Source organism: Vipera ursinii (assembly GCF_947247035.1).
Source record: "Vipera ursinii genome assembly, chromosome: 1".
In the NCBI taxonomy this organism is placed as follows: Eukaryota; Metazoa; Chordata; class Lepidosauria; order Squamata; family Viperidae; genus Vipera; species Vipera ursinii.
The window spans coordinates 353,071,838-353,084,142 of NC_139512.1; the positions used below are offsets into that span (position 1 = coordinate 353,071,838).

General features: G+C 45.1%; 1 protein-coding gene across 1 annotated transcript in view; it reads right to left on the reverse strand.

The window, feature by feature from the left end:
* The window catches only part of RNFT1 (ring finger protein, transmembrane 1), a 36,668-nt gene extending 31,663 nt beyond the window's left edge, over positions 1 to 5,005 (reverse strand). Inside the window, exon 1 of the mRNA XM_083379831.1 lies at positions 4,782 to 5,005. The gene's annotated coding sequence lies outside the window, so the exon portion shown is untranslated. The remainder of the gene's footprint in view (positions 1 to 4,781) is intronic.
* Between the last annotated feature and the right edge of the window lie 7,300 nt (positions 5,006 to 12,305).

Here is a 12,305-nt window from a genome sequence, read left to right on the forward strand (position 1 = left end):
GTCCTCTCTCACGGTTATGGAGAGCGAAAAAGCAGGGGAGATGACTTCCTTGGAAGAAAGCCATAAAAGTAAAGATAAAAATGTAAATAAGCAAAACAGGTCCAACAGGCTAGTGCCATGGTGGCGAACCTATGGCACGCATGCCACAGGTGGCACGCAGAGCCTTCTCTGTGGGCACAGGCGGCGTCGCCCCAGTCCTAGGCCTTCAGGTTTTATAAAACCTTTTCGCTTTGGGCCTCCGCTGTGTGCAAAAAGAAAAGAAAAAAGGTTCAATCAATCGAGTTCAACTTCTCGCGGGGAAAAAAAAAGATCTCGCAAAGTTAGAATTGATTGAAGTTTTTAGTCCCACCCAGTCTGCCGTTACTACTGCAGCCACGCCCACGCAATGTGCCACACCCACCCAATGGGCCACGCCCACCCGGCACCCGACGATACATAAGTGGGTTTTGGGTTGCAGTTTGGGCACTCGGTCTCTAAAAGGTTCACCATCACTGGTATAGGGTTTATTTTTTGTAAATCCAAGATTTCCTGGGGGTGGAGGGGACAAACAAGAAGCCCTCAAGAGAGCAAAATCATAGAAAAGAGCCTTGGTGGAGCAGTGGGCTAATGCCTCCTTAAGTAACACTAGCTGCCTGCAATTAGTGCAGGTTCGAGTCCCGCCAGGCTCAAGGTTGACTCAGCCTTCCATCCTTCCCAGGTAGGTAAAACGAGGACCCAGATTGTTGGGGGCAATAAGCTGACTTTGTAATAATGCCGCTTGGGGTGTGTGTGAAAGCCCTAATAAGCAGGCATATACATAGAATGAAGGCTACTGCTAAGCTTGTAAGCCGCCCTGAGTCTTCGGAGAAGGGCGGGATATAAATGGGATTAAAAAAAGAATCACCCGGTTGGAAGGGACCTTCTTTTATTGTATCCTGCAGAAACGGCTGACCAGTACTTTCTGAATGACCCTCCCTGTTCATACCATAAGCCAAAGCACGTGATATGGTTTTAACTAGGTTTTGTTGAGTAAGCCACAACTGGGTGAATTGACATAGCACACCGAGATACAAATTACAGTTTATTAACTACAATCGGCAAGCCCTAAAATGTTGGGAAGGGGGAACAAGCCAGAATGATAAAACGAGATCAGACAAACTCCTGGAGAACACAAAGTTTCTCCACTCTGCAAGAAAAATGTAAGCAATTTGGAGCTATAAAGACATTTGGGATTACAATTCCCGTTTGAGACAAATAGCAAAGAACTTTTTCCCAAATCTCCATTTCAGACGCCAGCATTACTGAAAAAAAATAGCATTTCAGAAGTTGGGAGGTGACCAGCTACCAATCTCTTTACCCTCTCCTCCAAATTGCAGGGGTGGGGGAGAGGGGGAAATGCTGTTCCACGGGATCGCCTTGCAAGGCACACTGTCCTCCTGCTTGAGCAGGGGGTTGGACTAGAAGACCTCAAAGGTCCCTTCCAACTCTGTTACTCTGTTAGCTGTTAAGTGAATCGCTGCAGTTGTTAGTCACACGGTTGTTAAGTGAATCCGGATTCCCCATTGAGTTTGCTTGTCAGAAAGCTCACAAAAAGTGATCACGTGATCCCAGGGTACTGTAACCATCATAAATACATGTGTCTGAATCTTAAATCACGCGACCACAGGGACGCAGCAACGGTCGTAAGTGTGATAAACAGTCGTAAGTCACTTCTTTCAGTGTTGTCATAGCTTCTTTCGTTCACTAAATGAATGGTTGTAAGTCGAGGGCTACGTGTATTCAGCCCAGTTTTACACAATCAACAATGCATTGCTGGAGAAGGAAATTAAACGAAGTCTTTTCCGGAGAAAGAGATTAATCACCGCTCGTATTGTGACAAACAGAACACTAATAATAATAATTCTCCCCGTCCTCTTCAGCGCTAAGGCTCAGTCCCCAGTCCTGTTTGGAAGGCAAGGAATGACTGGCCCAACCAGAGCAGCAGGAACTACAATGCCCCTAAGCAGAGGCAGAAGCCAGGCAGGTCCTGGCTACAAAAATCCCTCTTCCCAAAAAACAATGTTGGGCTGATGCTTCTCTTCCAGTCCTTTGATGCAAATTAATTAACTAGAATATCAAGTCATTTAAAATGTCAGGACTCCTTTGAGGCCAGTTCCTAGTCCTTTCCAGGACATGGCTGGACTCATTCATGGCTGGCGAGGGGGGGGGGCTGATACAAGGGCCAGTGGATTTCCGGGTTTAGACCTGGGTTTCCCAACCTTGGCCACTTTAAGAAAGGTGGACTTCAGGTCCCAAAATTCCCCAGCCAGCACTGCTTTAAGATGGGTGGATTTCAGGTCCCAGAATTCCCCAGCCAGCATTGCTTTAAGATGGGTGGACTTCCACTCCCAGAATTCCCCAGCCAGCATTGCTTTAAGATGGGTGGACTTCCACTCCCAGAATTCCCCAGCCAGCATTGCTTTAAGATGGGTGGACTTCCACTCCCAGAATTCCCTAGCCAGCATTGCTTTAAGATGGGTGGACTTCCACTCCCAGAATTCCCCAGCCAGCATTGCTTTAAGATGGGTGGACTTCAGGTCCCAGAATTCCCCAGCCAGCATTGCTTTAAGATGGGTGGACTTCAGGTCCCAGAATTCCCCAGCCAGCATTGCTTTAAGATGGGTGGACTTCCACTCCCAGAATTCCCCAGCCAGCATTGCTTTAAGATGGGTGGACTTCAGGTCCCAGAATTCCCCAGCCAGCATTGCTTTAAGATGGGTGGACTTCCACTCCCAGAATTCCCCAGCCAGCCTGGGGGACGGCTGGGGGATACTGGGAGTTTATTTATTTATTTATTAAATTTTTATACCGCCCTTCTCCCGAAGGACTCAGGGTGGTGTACAGGGCAATAAATATTAAAAAACAAAATACAAAAGTTAAAAAACAATTAAATAATTTATGCCCGATATATACAATAGTTAAAACCATATTAAAAACCCAACCCCAAACCCATCAGACCAGGCCGGATTGCTCAAATAAATAGGTTTTTAGATCCCGCCGGAAGGAGCGAAGGTCGGGGGCCATCCGGAGCTCAACCGGCAAGCAGTTCCACAGGTCTGGTGTGCCCACAGAGAACGCCCTCCCCCTGGGGGTCACCAGTCGACATTCTTTGATCGGAGGCACCCTGAGGAGGCCCTCCCTGTGGGAGCGCACTGGACGGAGGGAAGTTGATGCTGCCGTAGGTAATCCGGACCCATGCCATGTAGGGCTTTGTAGGTCATTACCAGCACCTTGAATCTCACCTCGAGGGCAACCGGCAGCCAATGCAGCTCACGGAGCAAAGGTGTAACATGGGAGTATCGGGAGACTCCCAACATAACTCGCGCGGCTGCATTCTGCACCAGTTGGAGCCTCCGAGTGGTCTTCAAGGGCAGCCCCATGTAGAGAGCATTGCAGTAGTCCAAACGAGAGGTCACGAGCGCATGAGTGACTGTACGCAAGGCATCCCGGTTCAGATAGGGCCGCAACTGGCACACCAGGCGAACCTGGGCAAAGACCCCGTCACAGCTCCTATATGATCTTCTAAAGCAGGGGTCTTCAAACTCGGCCCTTTTATGACTCGTGGACTTCAACTCCCAGCATTCCTCAGCCAGGCATGCTGGCCGAGGAATGCTGGGAGTTGAAGTCCACGAGTCATAAAAGGGCCAAGTTTGAAGACCCCTGTTCTAAAGAGATCTGTAAGTCTAGGACAGGGGTAGGCAACCTCGGCTCTTTTATGACTCATGGACTTCAACTCCCAGAATTCCTGAGCCTTGGTGGAGCAGTGGGCTAATGCCTCCTTAAGTAACACCAGCTGCCTGCAATTAGTGCAGGTTCGAGTCCCACCAGGCTCAAGGTTGACTCAGCCTTCCATCCTTCCGAGGTAGGTAAAAGGAGGACCCAGATTGTTGGGGGCAATTAAGCTGACTTTGTAATAATGCCGCTTGGGGTGTGTGTGAAAGCCCTAATAAGCAGGCATATACATAGAATGAAGGCTACTGCTAAGCTTGTAAGCCGCCCTGAGTCTTCGGAGAAGGGCGGGATATAAATAGAATGAAAATAAAAAAAATAAAAAATAAAAAGAGCCGAGGTTGCCTACCCCTGGCCTAGGAGGACCAAGTTGCGAGCCCTATCTACGGGGGGCAATAGCTCACCCCCCCCATAGCAAGAGATGGAGTAATCTGAATTTCCCGGGATGCCGGCACGCACAGCCACTCAGTCTTGTCAGGGTTGAGCCGAAGTCTGTTCCTCCCCATCCAGACCCGAACTGCCTCCAGGCAACGGGACATCACGTCGAGGGCGTCACTGGGGTGGTTTGGGGTCGAAATAAAAAGCTGGGTATCATCAGCGTACTGATGATACCCAACTCCAAAGCCACAAATGATCTCACCCAGTGGCTTCATTGAACAGGAAGTTGAAGCCCACCCATCTTAAAAACAGCCCATTTTAAAAAAAACACCCCGGTTTTGGATTACAGCGGGATTACCTGGTGGCCTCCCATCCGTCCACTCTTTCCTAACCTCCGCCATATCAATCCAGGCTAAGCTTTCCTCTCTCCCCACCGACGACAGGCAACTTCCCACCCACCCAACCCCACGCAGCGCCTTCTGCGGGGGAGCCGCCGCGCAGGGGATGATGGGAGTTGTAGTACACGTCGCAAAGCCGACGGGATGGGATTTTTTTGGGGGGGAGTGGGGGGAAGAGGCAAAGGCGACGCCAACCGCCGCCCGCTTTCCCGCCGGTGGCGGCGGCGGCCCTTCCCGCCCCGCCGTCCCGCCACCCACCTCTCATAGCGGGCCGGAGTTTCATGGCGAGGCCGGTCGTGGCAGCCCGGGCCTCGCCTCCACCTCCATGGCAGCCGCGAGGGCGGCTCACCGAGCGCCAGCCTCCGACGGGAGCGAGCCAGCCAGCGACCGAGGACCAGCCGCCTTCCACTACCGGCCCCGTGGAGGAAGAGGAGTGGCCGCGGCGGCCGGAGGAGGAGAAAAGCAGGCCGAGAGAGAGCTGGTCGCCACGGCAACAGGGGCGGCGCCGCCGAGGGGGGGGCGGGACTCTGGGCGGTGACGCGGTGACGCGAAGGGGCGGGGTTAGGGGCGGAGCGCGCGCGCGCGGAGGGGGCGTGTCTTGAGTCCCGCTGACCTGTTCCTTCTCTGTTGCTGGGTGAGATTCGGGTTATTTTGATGGCGGCTGCTTGGCCGGAGTAATTAATGATTCCTCAGGGACTTTATAAGTTCCTAAATAAAAGAACAGCACGTTCAGAATGAAGGTTCTCCAAACCTTCTATTTCTATCCTTACCCTATTCCAGGGGTAGGCAACCTCAGCTCTTTTATGACTCATGGACTTCAACTCCCAGAATTCCTGAGTCAGCGTAGCTGACTCAGGAATTCTGGGAGTTGAAGTTCATGAGTCATAAAAGAGCCGAGGTTGCCTACCCCTGTCCTGTTCTATTCAGCCATAGTTTCATTCCATACAGCGTTAACCAAATATTTTGTCTTTTTTAACTATTTCAAATCCAGTTAGTTCTTCTAAAACCACTTTTTGTATTTTTAGACAGTATTTTAATTTTTTGCGTATTTATCTTAAATCCAGAAACTTTTCCATATAACAATATTATCTCCATCAGATCTACAACTGAAATATTTTGTCTTTTTTAACTATTTCAAATCCAGTTAGTTCTTCTAAAACCACCTTTTGTTCTGTGGTCATATTTTTAGACAATATTTTTAGTTTTTTGCGTATTTATCTTAAATCCAGAAACTTTTCCTTATAAATATTATCTCCATCAAATCTACAACTGAGTAAGTCGGTTGACTTAATGTAATAACCAAGTCATCCACAAACGCTCTCAATCTATAATCTTGACCTCTTATTTTAATTCCCTTAATTTTATTTGAGTCTCTTATCTTAATCAATAATATTTCCAATGTAAAACAAACAACAATATATATATTCAAGTTGGACTGTATTTAATAGTTTATTGTTAATGTAATCCCCTTCATGGATTACTGCCTTGTCGTGGCGAAGGGGCTTGCGTAATTCAATGAAGCTATGAGCTATGCCGTGCAGGGCCACCCAAGACGGAAAGGTCATAGCAGAGAGTTCTGACAAAACGTGATCCACTGGAGAAGGAAATGGCAGACCACTCCAGTATCTTTGCCATGAAAACCCTATGGACAGTACCAAAAGGCAAAACGATATGACGCTGGAAGATGAGCCCCTCAGGTCGGAAGGCGTCCAATATGCTACTGGGGAAGAGCAGAGGGCTAGTACTAGTAGCGCCAGAAAGAATGAAGCGACTGGGCCAAAGCCGAAAGGACGCTCAGCTGTGGATATGTCTGGTGGTGAAAGGAAAGTCCGATGCTGTAAAGATTCTTTCTCCATAGGAACCTGGAATGTAAGATCCATGAATCAAGGCAAGCTGGACGTGGTCAAACAAGACATGACAAGACTAAACATCGACATCTTAGGTATCAGCGAACTAAAATGGACAGGAATGGGTGAATTTAATTCAGATGACCATCAGGTATACTACTGCGGGCAAGAATCCCTCAGAAGAAATGGAGTAGCCTTCATAGTCAATAAAAAAGTAGGAAAAGCAATACTGGGATACAACCCTCAAAATGACAGAATGATCTCAGTTCGAATCCAAGGCAAACCATTCAATATCACGGTAGTCCAAGTCTATGCCCCAACCACCGGTGCTGAAGAGGATGAAATTGACCGGTTCTATGAAGCCCTACAGCACCTTATAAAACTAACACCAAAAAATGATGTCCTTATCATCATGGGGGATTGGAATGCTAAAGTAGGAAGCCAAAAGATAACCGGAATAACAGGCAAGTTTGGCCTTGGAGTACAAAATGAAGCAGGGCACAGGCTGATAGAATTTTGTCAAGAGAATACGATGGTCATAGCAAACACTCTTTTCCAACAACCCAAGAGACAGCTTTACACATGGACATCACCAGACGGTCAACACAGAAATCAGATTGACTATATGCTCTGCAGCCAAAGATGGAGAAGCTCTATACAGTCAGTAAAAACAAGACCAGGAGCTGACTGTGGCTCAGACCATGAGCTTCTTGTTGCAAAGTTTAGGCTTAAATTAAAGAAAGTAGGGAAAAACGCTAGGCCAGTCAGGTATGAATTAAATCATATCCCTGTTGAATATACAGTAGAGGTGACAAATAGATTTAAGGAATTAGATCTGATAGACAGAGTGCCTGAAGAACTATGGACAGAGGTTTGCAACATTGTACAACAGGTAGCAACCAAAATCATCCCAAAGAAAAAGAAATGCAAGAAAGCAAAATGGCTGTCTGAGGAAGCTTTGCAAATAGCTGAGGAAAGGAGGGAAGCGAAAGGCAAGGGAGAAAAAGGAAGACACGCCCAATTAAATGCAGAATTCCAAAGAATAGCTAGAAGAGATAAGAATGCCTTCTTAAATGAACAATGCAAAGAAATAGAAGAAAACAATAGAATAGGGAGGACCAGAGATCTTTTCAAGAAAATTGGAGAGATGAAGGGAACGTTTCATGCAAAAATGGGCATGATAAAGGACCAAAATGGCAGGGACCTAACAGAGGCAAAAGAGATTAAGAAGAGGTGGCAAAATTACACAGAAGAACTATACAAGAATGAGATTAATGTTCCTGATAATCACAATGAGGTGGTCACTGACCTCGAGCCAGACATTCTAGAATGTGAAGTGGGCCTTAGAAAAGCTGAGCAACAACAAAGCTAGTGGAGGTGACAGTATTCCAGCTGAGCTATTCAAAATCTTAAAAGACGATACAGTAAAAGTGCTACACTCAATTTGCCAGCAAATTTGGAAAACTCAACAGTGGCCACAGGATTGGAAAAGATCAGTTTACATTCCAATTCCAAAGAAAGGCAGTGCCAAAGAATGTTCAAACTATCGCACCATTGCACTCATTTCTCATGCTAGTAAAGTTATGCTTAAAATTCTACAAGCTAGACTCCAGCAGTATGTGGATCGAGAACTACCAGAAGTACAGGCAGGATTTCGAAGAGGCAGAGGAACTAGAGATCAAATTGCTAACATACGCTGGATCATGGAGAAAGCTAGAGAGTTCCAGAAAAACATCTACTTCTGCTTCATTGACTATGCTAAAGCCTTTGATTGTGTGGATCATAACAAACTGTGGCAAGTCCTTAAAGAGATGGGCATACCAGACCATCTTATTTGTCTCTTGAGAAACCTATATGCAGACCAAGAAGCAACAGTGAGAACTGGACACGGAACCACTGATTGGTTCAAAATTGGGAAAGGAGTCCGGCAAGGCTGTATACTGTCGCCTTGCCTATTTAACTTATATGCAGAGCACAACATGAGAAAGGCAGGGCTAGATGATCAAAAGTTGGAATTAAGATTGCTGGAAGAAACATCAACAACCTAAGATATGCAGATGATACCACTCTAATAGCAGAAAGTGAAGAGGAACTAAAGAGCCTCTTGTTGCGAGTGAAGAAGGAGAGTGCAAAACTTGGGTTGAAACTAAACATTAAGAAAACCAAGATCATGGCATCTTGCCCTCTCAATTCCTGGCAAATAGATGGGGAAGAAATGGAGGTAGTGACAGATTTTATTTTCCTGGGCTCCAAGATCACTGCAGATGGGGACTGTAGCCAAGAAATTAAAAGACGCTTGCTCCTTGGGAGGAAAGACATGGCAAATCTAGACAGCACACTAAAAAGCAGAGACATCACCCTGTCAACAAAAGTGCATATAGTCAAGGCTATGGTCTTCCCAGTTGCAATGTATGGCAGTGAAAGCTGGACCATAAGAAAGGCTGAGCGCCAAAGAATTGAAGCCTTTGAACTATGGTGCTGGAGAAGACTCCTGCGAGTCCCTTGGACTGCAAGGCGATCAAACCGGTCAGTCCTAGAGGAGATCAACCCTGACTGCTCTTTAGAAGGCCAGATCCTGAAGCTAAAACTCAAATACTTTGGCCACCTAATGAGAAGGAAGGACTCACTGGAGAAGAGCCTAATGCTGGGAAAGATTGAGGGCAATAGAAGAAGGGGACGACAGAGAATGAGGTGGCTGGATGGAGTCACTGAAACAGTAGGCGTGAGCTTAAATGGACTCCAGAAGATGGTAGAGGACAGGAAGGCATGGAGGAACATTGTCCATAGGGTCGCGATGGGTCGGACACGACTTCACAACTAACAACAACAACAACATACCGTATGTAGGGATATGGATCTATACCAGCGGTAGGCAACCTCGGCTCTTTTATGACTCATGGACTTCAACTCCCAGAATCAATTCTGGGAGTTGAAGTCCATGAGTCATAAAAGAGCCGAGGTTGCCTACACCTGGTCTATACATTTGTTGTATGTAGTATGTTTTAGGTGTGTGTCATGTATGTGTCTCACTTTGCGAGCGGGCAACTAAATTTCATTTTTGATGTGCGCCGTTGTGCCCACAATAAAAAAAAGGCAATAAAGATTATCTTATCTATCCTATTATTATTTCATTCTGTTTTATTCTAATATTTTTCATTTTATTCTGTTCAATTCTAATATTATTTCATTCTATTTAATTTTATTTCATTCTATTCTAATATTCTATTCTATTGTAATATTCTATCCATTCTAACATTTCATTCTATTCTAATATTTCATTCTATTCTGTTCTAATATTATTTCATTCTATTCTAACATTTCATTTTATTCTAATATAATTCTATTCTAATTTTGTATTCTATTCTACATGCTAATTGAGAATCAGAGCAAATACTTAGGTGATGTATGAAACCTAGGGGCAGAATTTAACCATATGCATGACATAGTAAATAATCTTTTTTTTTAAAAAAAGTTATCATTTGTCCCTTGAACTTAGGGGAAGCTACCCAAGAGATCTATGTTTGCAATTGGGCAAGTAATCAAATAAGAATCTTTGCTAAGTGCAGAATTTAATTGTGGTTTGCTAATAGGGCCATTTAAAGACCAAAGAATTTGCTTGTCACATCATAAAAACTAATGAATGTATTCCTGCCTATGGCTGTGGTTCAGAAAAAAATCCTCCATTATATATTTATGGATTTTAACCTGTGAAACCTGATGCCATGAGAATTTGTGGACTGCAGAGAGCAGATTTATGTATTTATTCAAGTATTTAATTTATATCCCACCCTTACAATTTTTATAAATAACTCAAGGTGGCGAATATACCAAATACAAGTACTCCTCAACTTACAACCATTCGTTCAGTGACTGAAGTTACAACAGCACTGAAAAAAATGACTTAGCAGCCATTTTTCACACTTAAGGAGAAACTTCCTGACAGTGAGAACAATTAACCAGTGGAACAACCTGCCACCAGAAGTTGTGAATGCTCCAACACTGGAAGTTTTTAAGAAGAGACTGGACACCCATTTGTCCGAAATGGTAGAGGGTTTCCTGCCTGAGCAGGGGTGGTTTTGGTCGTCATGATGTAAAAAAGATGTTGGGACTCTAGAAAGAGTGCAGAGAAGAGCAACAAAGATGATCAAGAGACTGGAGGCTAACAGATATAAGGAACGGTTGCTGGAATTGGGTATGTCTAGTTTAATGAAGAGAAGGACGAGGGGGGACATGATGGCAGTCTTCCAGTATCTCAGGGGCTGCCCCAAAGAAGAGGGAGTCAAGCTATTCTCCAAAGCGCCCGAAGGCAGGACAAGAAGCCACGGATGGAAAGTAACCAAGGAGAGAAGCAACCTAGAACTAAGGGGAAATTTCCTGACAGAACAATTAATCAATTGTTAATCAACAATCAGTTGAATGACTTGCCTCGAGAAGCTGTGGGTGCTCCATCACTGGAGGTTTTTAAGAGGAGACTGGACAGCCATTTGTCTGAAATGGCATAGGGTCTCCGGCTTGAGCAGGGGGTTGGACTAGATGATCTCCAAGGTCCATTCCAACTCTGTTATTCTGCTGCCTCTCCCTAAATTGTAAAAGTGAAACCGTTGACAAGAATTCAGAGAGAAGAATTTTCAGAGCATTCTGCGTAATAGAGGCAGGGACCGCAGCATCTAAAGTGTTGCGTAAGCCTCTCTTCATTCCTGTGGCATATGTAGCGTTTTCCAAAATTCAGTTTGGCTGGTTTGTGTTGCCATCATTCTTCTCAAAAGTTGGGAGTTGTTTCCCTCCAGCGCGTTGTAAATATTTTGAACAGGAAGCCAAAGATTTCCGTTCTGGAGTAAACACAGATTGTAGGAAGACTGGCTGAAGGGAGAAGAAAGAAGGGAAAGAACAAAGCAAGCATCAACAGAAGAAACGGAGGCCAAATGGAAAATATCCAGGGAATCTCGCGGGAGGAAGGTTAAAAAAAAATACATAACCAGTAGTTAAGTGGATCTGGCTTCCCCAGTGACTGCTTGTCAGAAGGTCGCAAAAGGGATCACATGATCCTGGGACTCTACAACTGTCACAGATACATGCCAGTTGCCAAGTGTTCTGAATTTTGATCACGTGACCTCGGGGATATGGCAACGGTCATAAGTGTGAAAACGATCATAAGTCCCTTTTTTAAGTACCATTGTAGTTTCGAATGGTCTCTAAATGAACTGTTGGTAAGTCGAGGAGGACCTGTATTATCAAAATCATATGTTGCTGAAAAGCAACATTCGTTGGGAACATACTGCAATAAAAAAACACGTATTTCTGATGCTGGGAAAGTCATTCCATATTGATATAGGCCTAAGGACTTACAAGGCATCAGGTTTTTAAATCCACAACTCATTTACTGCCATCCAGTTATTAACTGGAATAAGTCCTTGACTTATGACCATAATTGGGAGTGGAATTTCCATTGTAAGTTGAGTCAGACTCAATTTTACGACAATTTCTATAGCAGTCATTAAATAAATTGTTAAGCAAATCAAGCAGTCATTAACCGAATCACATGCTCATTAAGCGAATTACATGGTCATTAAATAAATCCAGCTTCACCAACAGGTGTTTATTGACAGGTTTTTGCCCAAAATACACAAATAAAGGTAGCAAAAATGTTTATTATGTGACCATACTCGTAAAAGATGTTGAGAATCTAGAAAGAGTACAGAGAAGAGCAACAAAGGTGATCAGGGGACTGAAGGCTAAAACATATAAAGAACGGTTGCTGGAATTGGGTATGTGTAGTTTAATGAACTAGTCATGCCGGCCACATGACCAAAGAGACGTCCTCGGACAAGCGCTGGCTCTTCGGCTTTGAAACGGAGATGAGCACCGGCCCCTAGAGTCGGAAACGACTAGCACGCATGTGCGGGGGAACCTTTACCTAGTTTAATGAAGAGAAGGA